At 36.5% G+C, this 16,722-nt stretch overlaps 1 protein-coding gene across 4 annotated transcripts in view; it reads right to left on the bottom strand.

Moving 5' to 3' along the window:
* Positions 1–12,542: 12,542 nt before the first annotated feature.
* SYNCRIP (synaptotagmin binding cytoplasmic RNA interacting protein) overlaps positions 12,543–16,722 on the bottom strand; it is a 29,448-nt gene continuing 25,268 nt past the window's right edge. For 2 of the 4 annotated variants that reach the window (XM_032650986.1, XM_032650997.1), the window contains one exon: positions 12,543–16,722. This exon is cut by the window's right edge. The gene's annotated coding sequence lies outside the window, so the exon portion shown is untranslated. The other 2 variants (XM_032650991.1, XM_032650993.1) reach the window with 2 other exon arrangements.

Raw genomic sequence — 16,722 nt, 5'->3', positions numbered from 1 at the left:
TTTTTACTCCATCACATGTTTTCTCTTTAAACTTATGGTCTGGTACCCACATCAGAACTCATACACAGAGCTTGAATTTTTTTTTCCAACTTTTTATTAAAAGATACGAACTTCCTAGTGGGGATATGAGATATCCGTAATGAATCCTGGTTCTGAAATCAGCTTCACCTTCTACTGGCAAATTCTTTGAGCAAGGTTAACTTGATATATCTCAAACCTGGAATCCTCAACTCTAAACAGTTACCTTCCTCAGAAGTTTTAAGGAAGATTAAATTGGGTGGAAAGTGCCTATTAAATGTCTTTGTACAATGCCTAATACAAAAAGTTTTATTTTATGGATTTATAAACATGACAAAAAAAGTCAAGTCAATTAGCTTTATTTGGACTTCAACAACGTAAAATGACAATGACATGAAACCAAAGCTATGAGATACCTTACAGGAAACTGAGGTCCAAAGCGGTTTTTTTTTTCCAAAGCGGTTTTTATTGCCTGCCCTCAAGTGTTAGACCTGCACTGTGCAATACTGCAGCCACTAGCCAGTATCTGGCTATTGAGCACTTGAAATGTGGCTAGTTTGAACTGACATGTGTTATTAGTGTAAAACACACCATCAGATTTTGAAAGCTTAGCGTGAAAACAAGAATATAAAGTATCTAAACTTTTAAAAGCTGATTACATGTTAAACGATATTTTGGAAATAATGGGCTAAAAATTAATCTCTTGTGTTTCTTATTTTTGTAATGTGGCAACTAGAAAAATTTGAATTACATATGTGGATTGTGCTACATTTCTACTAGACGGTGCTGCTCCAGACTAGTGTTAGCTGCGGAGGGGCCAGTACAACTTAATGTGTAGACTTTTTATAAATGCCACAATTATCACATATGCTAGGGGAACATTTGCAGACTACAAAAAGTAAAAAATAGTTGATAACGCATTCATCTAAAGGGCTCATAAACACCAAACTACAATATCTCCATTATTTTAATGAATATTTATTAGCAAATAGGTATAAGGCACTGTACTAAATGCGGTGGTAGAACCAATGATTTAGGTGTTTTCTGACCTCCAAAGGCTTACAATCTAGTGAAGGAGACATGTCACACATGAAAAATAATGTGTCACACATGAAAAATAATATCACACAGGACATATTTATATATAAAGTCTGTAATAATAGAAGTCTTTTTTAATGACAGGTGAGGGGAAAGGGAAATTTTCAGCTGGTGAGGATCAGGAAAGTCCTCTGGGAAGACAATAATTTGAGCAGACTAGGATTTATCTCTTTGCTTTCACCTAATTTTCAGCAGTTATGCAGCACTAGGCAAAGTATTTTAAATGCTTCTACCTGATTAAACCTGATTCCCCCAACCCACCAACAAACTGCATAAATTGCTTTTTACATTGGTACAGGAATCTGAAAAGATGGCGTTGACTACCTGAATCCCAGTGATTGGGCCTACTTAACGCTGAGGACCCTGAATGTACACCAGGCTTTAACTGTCAAGGGCCAATGTTTGTGTGGCATATGTGTCAGGAAAAGGATAGAGGCATACTTACCCACTACCCCTTGGAGCCATTCAGTCCCTCCCTCTCACAGCTGCCTCCTGTAATATGGAGTATGCTTTCCTGTCACAGGTTTGGCATTTCCGAACCCCAGTTCCTCCGCCCCCGAGTCTCAAAGCATCAAGGTTCTTGTTTTACCTTTTGTGGCATTTGTAATGTTACTTTTACAGTCTTAATTTTACATTTCATAATACCCTCTTCTCCCCACAACCTATCCCTATGTATCAACTTCTGGACATAATACCACCTGTAACAGGAACCATTAAACTGCCTTTTATACTGCGAGAAATGTTCCTTTCCTTGATTTTCAAAAAAAGGAAACTCATTACAATGGAGACTGTACAATTCAAGGAGGAGCATTAAGGGATTTTTGGATGGGAGTGCAAGATGTTCAAAATGCAGTTACGATTTCCATATTTAACCCCCACTTTTTTGTATGATCGTGAAGTAAAACTTCCAATGGTAAGATATGAAGAACTACAGCTTTACAGAACCAGTGGATCAAAGAGATACTCTGGATAAAAGCTGTTTGAGCATGAAATTCTGGGCGGTCTCATTTTATCTTAGCAACAAAAATGAAGCATTTAATGTTTGTCATCTTATTTCTAAGATATGTTGGAATAACCATCCTCTTAAACCTCACTTTGATGTTAACAGTTCATAACTTCAGAAAATATAAATTATTAACTGATTAGGAACTGAAAATATATCCACCTGCCTGTTGATAAATGTTAAAGATTGGAAAAGGCACTTATAATCTAATACTACTACTCTTTGTATAAGATGGCCAATGTCTTTCTCATCTAAAAAGTTTTTTTAAAGTTACATAGGGACTTCTCCGGTGGCGCAGTGGTTAAGAATCCACCTACCAATGTAGGGGACAGGGGTTCAATCCCTGGTCCGGGAAGATCCCACATGCCACGGAGAAACTAAGCCCATGTGCCACAACTAGTGAGCCTGTACTCTAGAGCCCGCGAGCCACAACTACTGAGCCCACACGCTGCAACTACTCAAGCCCGCATGCCCTAGAGCCCGTGCACTGCAACTACTGAAGCCGAGGCGCCTAGAGCCCGTGCTCCGCAACAAGAGAAGCCACCGCAATGAGAAGCCTTTGCACCGCAACGAAGAGTAGTCCCCGCTCTCTGCAACTAGAGAAAGCCCACGTGCAGCAACGAAGACCCAACAAAGCCCAAAATAAAATTTAAAAAAAAGTTAAAGTTATCCTTTAAATAAGTAAAGCATTCCACCTTATTTCTTATGTTTACTATAGACACAATAGCTTTCTTTCATAAAGGAAAAATGCTAACTATATTCAGATGTTTAAATACAGCTTTCAACTGATTTCAGTAACTCCTGAAAATATTTTGGAAAGTCTTTGCAGTCGTTCCTCTTACCTCTCAGTAGCTGTTTTCTAAAATACAAAAACAAAAGCACTTTGACATGGTACATATAAACCACCATACAGCTAGGTAGGGTTGGTTCAGAATTGTGAAGATCACTAATATCGGTACTTCAATTCCAGTTCTAGTAAGGTTGCTACCAAAATAGTTAAAATCAATTTTTATCTTCAATTTTAAAAAGAAACTTTCTGTATTTTGGTAAACTGATTCCAGTTATTAAACAATCAATCAAAAACAAACATTAAAAAAACCCCACAGAGCTTACCTGGTGGCGAAGTGGTTAAGAATCCGCCTGCCAATGCAGGGGTCACGGGTTCAAGCCCTGGTCCAGGAAGATCCCACGTGTCGTGGAGCAACGAAGCCCGTGCGCCACAACTACTGAGCCCGCGCGCCTAGAGTCCGTGCTCCCAACAAGAGAAGCCACCGCAATGAGAAACCTGCGCACTGCAACTAAGAGTAGCCCCCGCTCGCCGCAACTAGAGAAAGCCCACGCATAGCAACGATGACCCAACACAGCCAAAAATAAACAAAACAAGAAAACCCCACAACTCAGTACAATATATCTAAGTAGAAATATTTAATAAATTGGAAATTCTTACTAAAAAAAATTTTATTGGAAAATTGCCCTTGTATATTGAAAGACAGTTACCATTTAAATTTAGGGTTTTTAGCTCAGATGAACACATTTAAAACAGTCTGAATTTTGAGCACTATCAGAAAGTCATATGGCCTATACTCTTCAATTTTGTAAAAACAGTTCAAGATATATACTTATTTATTCAATATCATTAAGACTATCCCAGATGTTCACTGAGCATTTCTATCACTTCTATTTTCAGTTTATATATATATATATGTAATTTAAAAGATTAGCTCACGTTCAGTTCTTTATATTTCTTGAGACTAAGAAAGCTTCTCCAAGAATGCCCACAGAAACATTGGTGGTAGGATTGGAGCAATTTTTGTAAAGCTTCAGAGTTAAGAGACAAACAACAAATAGCCCTACCTAAACAGTCCTTTTCATGAACTGGATTTTCAAATGTTGATAACACATCACGTATTATCCCTAAATTAGTTTAAGCCTACTTACATATTCAGTCTCTGCCGAGTTTCATAGCTTTCTTCCCACTGTGTAAAGCAGCATATGAAGCTGTTACTGATCACAGTAGAGGATGGGAAATTGTAATTACCACATACACTGTTGACAGAAAATGAATTTGAAGGGTAGCAGCAATAATGAATATAATTTGTTTTAAATATAATGAATATTAATTTAAATGTTTCTGAAGATTCTTCTTGCAATTACAAAGCATAGAGATACCAGATTTTCAAATATTGCCAAATATTTTAAAACCATGGTTTTGCTCCTAAAGTTACCTTTAATCAGAGGTTAGTAGATTTGGGGTTTTGACTCATACATAAATAGCTATGTTACAAACCTGCACAAGCAATAAAGGAAAAAACATCAGCTAACAGCCTTATATAAACTCCAGAAAGCCAGGACTTTTGATGTTCCCCTAACTGTACATGTTCCTCAGGGATACTTTGTTGATCATCATTTTAACGCACATACAGCAAGGAGACTTTACTATTTTCGCTGAAGAGGATTTTTGAGAGCTTGGCTTGGAAGGGTGGGTTGGGGACACACACTAATAAGACACCAGAAATGTGAAGTGAGCCAAAGAAAGACCAGGCCAGCAGTTTGCTTACAGGCAATACCAATGGAAGGTTAAGGTGAGAAGGATGAGCTCAGACCAAATTATAAAATTATAAATTACATATATGGCTTGCATTTTATTTTTACTAGACAGTGCTATTGTAGACATAGATATGGAGAGCCATTATAATGTGCTACTTATAAATCTGGAACCACTTAAGATCTTTGTAAATATAAAGTTCAGCCAGACCTGACCTGAACTTCTCAAAGGGTACAGTAGGACTTGGATAGAGAGGATTTTTAGGCCTATTCAATAAGTCATCAAGTGTAACTGGATGTGATAAATTAACAGCATATAATCACTGACAGAGCAAAGCACTCTAACATGTACAGCAAAGAGCTGGAATGGCAAACCTGCATATAACAGATCAAGCCCTGACATTTAAGCAGGAGTCCACACAGATGTGACACGAAGCTGGAAATACAGTTGAGATCAAGGAGACAAGTATAGAAGAAAAATGGGGAAATAAGAACAGATAAGAACAGGATAGAGAATATTAAGATAACCAGCAAAGTAGCAAGGAAACTTTTCAAGCAGAGTGATTCAATGCCTCAGAGAAGTTAAAGCTTTTCTCGCAGATTATAGGATCTTAATTCCCTGACCAGGGATCAAACCCGGGCCCGGCAGTGAAAACGCCAAGTCCTAACCACTGGACCGCCAGGAAATTCCCTAAAGCTTTAAAAAAATACAACTTTCATATCAGCCTACTGGTATCCTGTGAACAGTTCTTGAAAACAGAGGGGAGAAGAAAATCAACTTAAAAGGGGCATCATTCCAAAATCACCACGCTACCTAGGAAAAGGTGCAATAATATGCTTTATCCTGATTATGAAATACATGGTGTTTCAACTTAAAGACAGCTTACTAGGGACGGAGAGGAAGAGGAGATTGCTGGTGCTTAGGAGAACACTTACACTCTATAATTTTTAGAAAATATTTGAATTATTATTAAAGCAAATTTGGGAGGCTGGTTTAGCAGTTAACCTGTCTTTTATTTCCTGATCAGGTTAATATATTTATTAGCTTTACACTAAATGAGTTTTGCCTAGAATTTCAGAACAGAGAGACCGAAGTAAATGAACACTAATTCTAAAACCTAAAAAACATACTAGCACAAAAGTAGCTCCATATGGCTAATTTTAATTGACATCTTACACAGGTTGACTCTTAACTAGTACAACATTAACACACTAATTTAGGGAACTTGGAAATAACTTGAATAATGCTCTGTGAAGAGTTGAGAGTTTTATTACTCAGAATGTATGGCTTTAAGAAAGGTTTGTCTTACCACTCTCTCCCTCAAATAGTAACTAAGCATCACAAAAATAATGTACCAGGAAATGTTCATAATATATAAGGTATTACAGGGAAAATGAACAGTACTGTAACATTTCCTGCATTTTGTAAAACGAGGTCTTCACAACAAAAGTATGAATGAAATAAAGCAAAAAACTATCTAGGCAGAATTTTTTTAAAGTATTTTTTATTTTTTGGCTGCACCACACATGGGATCTTAGTTCCCCAACCAGGGATTGAACCTGTGCTACCTGCATTGGAAGCGAGCAGTTTTAACCACTAGACCACCAGGGAGGTCCCAGAATTTTTTTTTTTAACACAAGCTGTATCTCATAGAATGTTGAAAGCTAGAAAAATATCACAGTCTAATAGCATCTTTTTACAGGAAAGTAAACTCAGGACCAGAGGTTATATTTGTGTTTGCACAGTTCCTTTTATTAAATGTCTCAATGATTAAGAAAAAAATAATTTTTTCACCTGAGACTATTGGGGAAATAAGAGGGAGTATCTAAGTCATTGAAATTGTGAGACTACATCAACTCACAGTCTTTTGCTTTAGCAACCTGCACTTTTCTAAGTTTATATGAAAAGTGAATATAAACAGGCTACATCAGGCTTATTAGAATGGGAAAGCCCTATAATACAAGAGATTAGTGTGTCTTATGTCCATCAATTTTTTTTTTTTTTATAAATTTATTTATTTATTTTTGGCTGCATTGGTCTTTGTTGCTGCACGCGGGCTTTCTCTAGTTGTGGTGAGCGGGGGCTACTCTTGGTTGAGGTGTGCGGGCTTCTCATTGCTGTGGCTTCTCTTGCTGTGGAGCACGGGCTCTAGGTGCACGGGCTTCAGCAGTTGTGGCGTGCAGGCTTCAGTAATTGTGGCTCTCAGGCTCTAGAGCACAGGCTCAGTAGTTGTGGCGCACGGGCTTAGTTGCTCCGCGGCATGTGGGATCTTCCCGGACCGGGTCTCAAACCCGTGTCCCCTGCATTGGCAGGTGAATTCTTAACCACTGCGCCACCAGGGAAGTCCCCATCAATTTTAATTGAAACAGTCTAGGTACACTAGTTGAAACTAGTTCAAAACTTAGGCAAGATTTTTGGTACCAAAAACCTCGAAAGTCAGTTTCTCCCTTGATATCAACTAATTAATATTTAATATCATAAAACCAGTTAAAAATGGTTTTAAGGGAGGAGTTCCCTGATGGTCCAGTGGTTAGGACTCAGCGCTTTCACTGCCATGGCCCGAGTTCAATCCCTGGTCGGGGAACTGAGATCCTGCAAGCCACACAGTGCAGCCAAAAAAATAAATGGTTTTCATACCTGGAAGAGGTCCTTAAGGATAGGCAAAACGATCTGAAATGTTTGAATTGCCATTTTTAGATGGAAATGTTTTTTAAGGATTTAGACCGTCTAATCAGCAAAGACAGAGCATATGACAAAAGTATAAAAGAATATATTCCACAAGTAGGTTAACATGGACCCTCACCAAATCCCAGAACAACAAATCTGGAAAAGGTAGGTTTGAGACCCCTACCAAAATAAGGAATGTAGTCTCATTAACTAGTAAAAGAAAATATATGAAGGTATGCTGTATTAAATGTAACTGGACAAAGAAAAAAAAAAAAGAATAAAAAAAAAGGAAATGGGAGTTCCCTGGTAGTCTAGGGATTTTTGGTGCTTTCACTGCCCTGGCCCGGGATCAATCCCTGGTCAGGGAACCAAGATCCCACAAGCCACACAGTGTGGCCAAAAAAAAAAACAAAAAAACAAAAAAGGGGATAAACCAAAATACTGCTCAATGGTTTCCTCTAAGTGTTCAGAAATTGTATGCTAAAATAAAATCTATCGTACTATTCCCAAAAAAAGGGCTTTCAAAATAATCTGCTTTGCTCAGTCAAGAATGCCACTACGTTTGCATCCTTAGTCACAAAATGTCTTCTATATACCCATTAGCATGCTAGGTGCTGTTCTCTTTTCAAGATTTACTCCAACTTTTTCGTAGACAATTTATTTTAAATGAGCTGTCACGTGATTATACAGAGATTAAGGTGGTTTCTTCTAAGATAGTGTACACCATACTGTTGTATTTTACTACTCAGTTCTATTTTTAAACTATCACTTTTTATATTAATTTGCACAAATTAGTACAAAAGATGAAGAACTGAGGCTTTGTTCATTTTGCAACCAGAGGACTGCAGGAAAAAGAGCCATTTTTCATGGGAGGGATGAGTGACTTCCGGAAAAGGCAAAACCTCTGGCTAGCAAGAGTGGAAAGGGAAGAAATTTAGGTGCCTGAGGGTTGCAGACCTGCTTTCAGGGTCTACCCACCTCCTCAAAGCAAATAACTCGCCCGCCTAGGAGGAGTCAGTGTTCCTACAATTGAGCACTCTGCTTCCTGGCACTGGAGGGGTAAGCTTGCCTGCCTACCTGCCTGCCTGCCCTCAAGGAAATGATAATAAAGCCTGTTAGTCTTTGTGTTCTCACACACACACACACACACAACTTACAGTCACCTGTCTCAGTGGATAGGCCCAGGAACACCAGACCACTTTGATCTTTCTTTCATAAATATGAAAAAAACAGAATCACCAAACATTTGAGAAAAAAATCAAAAGCACTGAAAGTAGATAACAAAGTGAAGTAGTATTTCAATGCATTCTTTAAGAAACTGGTTATCTTTTTAAAAACTGACAGAATTCAAGAGTGAGCAAGACAGTCCATACATAATATGAGCCCGCTCTACTGCTAAAATTTAAAATCAATATATGCCCCAGAAGAAAAAAAGTGACAGAAAAGTAAAGATAGTTAACAGGAATTGGGAAATGAAGGAAAAAAGTATTGAGTGTGCTGTTTCCCCATATAGTGAAGAACAAACAGGTACTAGGTGTAGTTGAGGTAATCGACTGAACTTAAAACAGAAAAAAAAGGACTAGAGTAAGCCAAATGTCTCACAAGGGGTAAAAAAAAAAAAATACTGCTTAAACTTAGTAATTAAAAGATATGAGGTTAACTACAATCAGAACTAAACAGAGTCATTCATCTCTGTTAACTGACTAGGGTGTGAGCAGAGAAGTAGACTTTCACATCCTGTGTTCTATCTTGTTTTCCAGGTATAAGTCTTTTAAATTTTCTTTAAAGTACTATCAAGTTAAAATATCAACTAAACATATTTAAGTATAAATACCACCTTTATCCATCAATACTCAAACAAGTAGGTATATATACTGTAGTGAGAAAATGCCTTAAATTCAGAGCCACCCTTCTCAAGTGATTTAACTTCAACCAGCAACCAACCGTAAGGTACCTATTAAGACTATTCATATGGATGCAACCGTGGCTTTATTTTAAAATAAGTATGGATTACTCTTAGAAATAGCTGTTCTCAAGACGTTAATGTATAGGTTACCTAGCCTTCATGCTTTTCTCAAGCATCACTACGTATCCTTTCCAAATTGCTCTACATTAAGAACCTTACACAAACTTTATGGACTCAAAACCAACTAGACTCATCAGCAAAACAAGAATTCTATCTTGAAGTACTCCTTCCTCATAAAGAAGTATAGATGGCGTTTGGTAGATGGATACTGTTTTGTTCAGCAGCTTGGAATTAAGGTGAACATCAACATAAAGAAATATTGTTGGGCTGGGCTGTCAATAATTAAATTGATATAAGAATTAATGCAGTCTATAAACCGACAGCTCCAAGACATTTTTAATGTCAGACGATTTAAATGTGGATCTTCATGATCTTAATTTGCTTAAAACGTTAGTATTTCGTGTTCATTAATTTTTAAGCTTTCCATGTTGTGAATTAAGTGGCTCAAAACTTTTTATTCCTTCTTCAAGTTAACATGCCACAATTAAGCCTAATTCAGCAAATAAGCTAAACTGAAAATTTATTTCCACCAAACTAAAAAATATTTTGAAAAATATTTTTAAATGCCTAGCACCATTAAAAGATTTCCCTGTGGGCTTCCCTGGTGGCGCAGTGGTTGAGAATCTGCCTGCTGATGCAGGGGACACAGGTTCGAGCCCTGGTCTGGGAAGATCCCACATGCCGCGGAGCAACTAGGCCCGTGAGCCACAACTGCTGAGCCTGTGCATCTGGAGCCTGTGCTCCTCAACAAGAGAGGCCGCGACAGTGAGAGGCCCGCGCACCGCGATGAAGAGTGGCCCCCACTCGCCGCAATTGGAGAAAGCCCTCGCACAGAAACGAAGACCCAACACAGCCAAAAATAAATAAATAAATTTAAAAGAAAAAAAAAAAAAAAAAGATTTCCCTGCCCTGGAGGAGCTTCTATCCTAGGAGGCAAAAGAAACCACATAGAGAAGAAACAGAGTAACTTTAAAGAACAAGGAGTGGTAGTATTTCAAATAGACTAATCAAAAGACACTAAGCAGCAGGGAGGATAAGCCAAAGAAACCACAGCATCTGCTGCTGGGCCTCTAACTGCTGCTGCTGTCCTAAATGCTAAATGGATCCTCAGAAAACCATCAACTAAGACTTAAAGTATAATTTTAGAATAAAAGCTTTTCATCCTGCTTTAATTCTATTTATAAATGAACCTGAAGTTAGGTAGGGTGCCTAGAAGAAATTACACCTGTCAATGTTGGATTCCTAGGAATTCAACTTATGCAAATTCACGTGAATTTTTACTATTTCAAGATATTAAATTTTGCCAGAACTACCCTGCAATTACATATGCACATGGCTGCAGAGAACTGAAAGGTGTACTCCACCAATTTTTATATAGATGACCTTTGACATACTGCTCATTTCTGGTTTTCCTCCAAGCTCATTCCAAATATTAAGTATACTAAGAAACACAATTAGTATATATGCTTTTCTAATTTCCCATGCGTTAAATAAAGCAGTTTTAGAGGCCTAATTTTTGAGTCCTCCAATTAAAGCAACATGAATACCAATATATTAAAAAATATTCTCTTGAAAAATGACGTCGTAAGGGTTTTTACTCATGACATAGATGTACCTAGTTCTAGCAATTTTGTGTTCAAATGATGCAGTACTGGCATTTTCTAATTCACACAGGAAAAAATCAGGACACAAGTTGAAATGCAAAGTTGTTATACACATGGCATGATTATTCAAATTTCTTCATCTCATTTGAAATTAACAGCAATAGAGCCACACCAGATATAATGATCTTAGAACTCTTATGTCATGGTATGTTTCTGTACCTAGAAGACTAGATTTTGGAATCTACAAAACTCTTTTCTACACATTTAGTACTGTGAACACGCCCTAATCACATTCTTTACTTAATCGGTGGTAATGGCTTGTCCACATCAAAACCTTTGTCCTTTGCCTTGGAAAAGTAGAAATTGGCTGTAGTTCATAAATGACAGATGTCAATTCCCTTAGGTATCCCAAAATTCTCTCCAAAACGTATTTTGTATCACAAGAATCCTTTCAGAATACAGACTGAACGCCTAAAAAGGTGAAGAAATGACAATTCATGTGCATTACAGATAGCAGCTTCAGATTAGACTCATTAGAACTTGTTTTTAAACCACTCTACAAAGTAAAAAATCAGGTATTCACTGAAGCCTGTAGTAAATTATTCTAAAATAACCTTATCTTGATCTATTGCTTGTGTTAAAAAAAAAAAAAATTTCAGGAAACTTACAGTTGAAGACACTAATTTCCAAAGTGGTTTATTGGGACTTCTCCCTCACCCAAAAAGTCTTATTCAGCAGTCTTGACGTGAACAAGAAAAAAAAAGTACTAGTATGGCATCTGCACAGGGAGCCAAATAGGCAATGTAAATGGTTTTCAAAATCCCCTAGTAGTGTACAAGAATTTTCCAGGTATAAAACTTCCATGACTATTCTGAAATGACAAAAACTTTTTTCAATCATTAGTATAAATGTTAGCAATCATAACACAAACTCTGCACTGACCTAAAAGGATCTTTGTCTTCATGAAGTGGCCAACACTACCTCCACCCCCAAGATATCCTAGGGCTGAGCCAAAACCTCCTGAACGTATTTAAAGTTCCCCATTCTTTGATAATGATTTGCCAACTTAGCTTAATAGAACACATTTTAAGCTCAATTTCACCTACCTAATCTCAGTTGCGCAGTCACCTAAATGTGCAGCATTCTATTAAAGCAAAATAGTTTGTTCACTCCCCTCTCCTGTATTACTTACAACCTCCGTCACTCATCTCCAAACCTCCAGAGTGACAGAGAATGGAGCACTGAATGGTGGGGACATGTTACCAGAAAAGCAGAGCCAAATTACCAGTAACTTCTTCATTGAGTCCACCGGCGTGTGTGAGACCACAGAATATTTTCATCGTCAATTAAAATTAAGTGGAGACCAACACTATACATTTATCCTATACAGCATCTCCCCATCATGTGCTTGAATTAGGGATCTTGGGGAATTTGTTTGTACCATTGGCTAGTTACTTTGAATGTATGAGTAATTAAAAGGCGAAAGACTTCTAAAGATTCCAAGTGTCTATTTTAAAGCTGTTAAAGGAAAAACGATGGAGGACACCCACAATAATTCTTGGACTCCTGGAGATCCTAAGACATGCTACAAAAATAGGTCTTTATTCTTAGGAAAATATAGTCAGAGCTAGCTTCCTTATGCTATACATAAAATCTTAACATCAGAGGCAGTACAGATAGTACAGATAGTTTTTGAACTGATCTCCAAACAAGCACAAACCCACTACGTTGAAAAGAACAGGTAATTTGAGGTTTTTGGCAAAAGACAGTACTTCACACATCTAATCCAAATCAGAGAGCCTGCAGACAGTTTTCAGTGAGATAAAAGGAATGAAATAAATATAAATTCTACAGATAAATAAATGTAAGAGAATTTAAATAAGCTAACAGAACTAATTTTTTTTAATAAAAATACTAGTCAGGTACAAGCTTTTGTTTCTCAATGCCAGACTTCTAAATGTTTATCAGACTACTGTTAATATCATTAAAAACCTAATTTTGGACCAGGGCATTAGTTATAATACTGTTTTGCATTCATAAAAAGATTTGTTTCTTTCAACTGAATGCTCCTGGTCCTGAAAAATATTTTAGGCATTATTACTGAAGGCAGACTGTGGTACTAATAAAACTTACATCTTAAGTACTTTTTTAAAAAGTGACAGACAAAAAAGTCCATCTAATTTGCCCACAGTTAAAAATGTCTTTAAACATTGGTTTATAATTAGCATCTCAAGAAAGTAGTGGCATGCCCTATTGAGTGGTATTACTGCATAATTAATACTACACTTTGAAACACCATCCCCAGAAGTCTGTTCATTTTATGTACTGCTACTTCTTTATTCGTTCATTTTATACCCACCACTGAATTCTTACGGTCAGATAAAAATTTTACAGTGTACATCACTGGGGAGAAAACAAACCATGGTGGGTATTCTTGGAAGTTTCAGGAACCTGAGCAATCATTTACTCCAGGGGGATAGCTCCCTCACCTAAATGCATGAAGTCCTTCTACTTTTTAATTTCTCCCCTTAAATAGACTATGTCATACTGGGTTTTTTTTTGTTGTTTTTTTTTGCTATGTTTCTGATCAACAGTGACTTTTGGCTTAGCAATCAAAAAAAAGCTGTCCTGAATGTGACAATTTTGCCCATCTAGCATGATGATATTCACCCTCATACAAGTCTTTTCAAATAGCTATATACAAGTGAATGCCCGAGGTAACCCCACCAATCCATTCCTATGTTGTTCCTAGTTTATCATGAAGAAAGTGTATTTTCTTAAATCAGACTTGCAGTAATTGGTAGATAAATTTCTCATGATGCTACAATGGCCATCATGAGTGTGCAACCGCTCTTTTTGTGCTAAATCCACCACCCCCCCATTTCTAACATCTGATTCAGTCACAATGCTGGAAAACCTTCCACAAAATGCATGTTTGGGAAAATATATCGAACACAATTTTCTCACAAAGCAACTTTCTAAAAACTGATTAAAGCGATGATCACTTTTGATTGCCAAGTAGTCTGCAGAAACAAAATCTTGCGTCTGCTTTGGTTAGGTAACTCAAGTTTTCTTTTTTAACAATCAGAATGCTTTAAGGATACATTTTTCACCCCAAGGAAGGGACTTGACTCTTGGATTTAAGACCCATTCCTTGACAATATACACAAAATTTCTTTAACTTGTCATCCGTCCATTCTTTGAAGCTGTCAAAGCCAAGAACCCATAAACAAATCACAAATAGCAATAACCTACATTAGTTAACATTCCCCTTTTTAACATGTTGACATTTTTACTAAAGGATTCGTTATTTTTGCATTTCCATTTCTCATATCCCATGACATTCCATAAAAATTGCATTATTGCTTTATAGGCCACACAACATTCAAAAGTATGTTTATATGCATTGCCTGTTTTCCTTGATCTGATAAGAGTTTGATACTGATTTTACTACAGAAATTTAAGTTTGAAAATACCAGTTAGTATTTCTTCTCAGTACTTAATTGTTCACATCACTAATCACTACATGCATATTTAGCTCTGATTATATTGCTCAAAAACTGCACCCATTATCAGAACAGTGCAAATGATTATTTAATTTTAAAAGTAATTATAATGGCTTAAATTCAGTTAGTCAAATGAACACTGTCAAGTGATTTCACTTGAGTGTGTATATATTTCATCACCACTGTTTACATTACCCATCAATTCTTCACAATTTTTTAATATCAGTTTTCCCTCCCAAATCCCCAAACTAAGAATGCCAAATAGTCTTAGAAACCCACAGCTCCACATTTTAATGTTTTCTTAAGAACACATTTGTGAACTCACAAAAATGTTCATCTTTCAACTTTGACAATGCAGTTCTTACTTAAGTCAAACAAACTTGTTCTAAAATCCCAACAAATAATTCTGAGAATTAACTTAAACACCTTGACAGTGTCCCTTAAAAAGGGTATGACAGTAAAGTGCCAATAGGCATGGCAATGACCTCTTTGATGGGATCATTTATTTAACTCCTTGGAACTGGGAAATGCCAGCAGCAAGGATTACACTGAGATTCAATTTTACTGAAGGCTACATTTAGTTTACCCACTTTCCACAACCTATTATACTCATTGTATGTTAGAATGAAATGTAAATGTTCTGTGTAGCCCTCAAACTTACACTAAGATTTGAGAGAGATGTACTTTAAAAAAGCACGGGGTAATATATAAAATCAGTGGCAAAAAGTTTCATTAAGCACCAGGAACTAATTTTTGTCACCCCATACTCATTTTGTAGGTAATGTTTCAATAACCGGCAAGGCACATTTACATATATTCCAATGAATACTTATTGACAAATTTTAAATTACACTCTATGTCCCAGCTATCCCAGTAACTGACATACAACATACTAAAATGGTTTATTAAGATAACATAAAAAAAACCAATTAATGTGAAACATACAGGCTATTGGCAACCACTATCTAAAATTATGTAAGTACAAATAAACATACTGAAATGTGTGCATTTCTAAGTTTTTAAACCAGAATATTTCTATACTAACACACATTTATATTAATGACACATAAAAAAAATAAAAACTTTATTACAAAAATAAGTTACACTCGCCTCCAGCTTACAGTATAAAACAATTTTATTTGCAGGAATGCAAAATGATTGTTTGCCATGAGCAGTTTGAACATATGACATGTCTAATTTTCTTGTTAAATTTGCATTTACTGGGGAAACTGGTGTGTATAAAACCTTAATTAAGTATAAGCTCTGATCTTCATCATGGTGCCTATTGGGTATGTGATATAACTGCAGTATCCCTTTGGGGAAGGGGAAAAGGGATTTCTTTATACCAAGTCTCAATTAAACTATAATTTCACTTCTGACTTTAAACTATCAATTTAGGACTTGGCAAAAAATTTTTTGAGGGTGATTCAATAGAGGATGCTTCACCACTGAACACTCACTGTCATCAAGGTGCTTTAGAAAATTAAAAACATAGCACAAATGATTGTACTCTATTCTACAAGTTATCATGACCTGCATAAGAAATGGAAAAGCTGATTCACGTTTTTGCAGTGATCAGCAATAAGAAATGCACTAATGAAACATACCTTTTACCTAAAAAGCTAAACTACAGCCGTATACTAATTTCTATGATTTATGAAAAAACTTCAAAATATCCAAATGTCAGGCTTCGCTGTACAATTGTCAGTTTTAGTCTGACTTTTTATAAAGGGACACTGCAGTATTTAGTACAAGTTCGGATGCACTTTTTTTGAACATCTGATGTCTTACAAAAGTAACATCTTGCTAAACTATTATACATCCAAATAACTACAATATCTGAAGAAGCAAGGCTGCTTTTTCAGCCACAAAATACGACAAAAGCAAGGCCTGTTATGATGGTCATGAGGAAGTCTTACAAGCCTCTGAAACTAAAGGCAACTAAGAATGTTACATTTGGTATATTAAAATCTTACCCTCATATCATTTAACAAGCCTTGCTTTTATCTACAAAGATTTTCTATGTACAGTACAGACAGGGTATAGTTCAATCCTCTGCTACTGAGGTAGTTAACCAACCCTTTAAAAAAGGTTCTGAAAAGAACCACTATCTGGAATGCCTGACTAACCAGCTCTGATGATTACACCTGAAACTGCATATCTGAACACAATTCAAAAGTGATTACTATAAAAAAGATATAGACAATCATGATTAACCTTGGTGAGCAGAAATAAAATTTAAGGATACCAACAAT

The sequence above is a fragment of the Phocoena sinus genome, chromosome 12 (assembly GCF_008692025.1).
Source record: "Phocoena sinus isolate mPhoSin1 chromosome 12, mPhoSin1.pri, whole genome shotgun sequence".
Taxonomy (NCBI): Eukaryota; Metazoa; Chordata; class Mammalia; order Artiodactyla; family Phocoenidae; genus Phocoena; species Phocoena sinus.
Note: the sequence above shows the minus strand (reverse complement) of the source record. Positions and strands in the feature narration are given on the sequence as shown.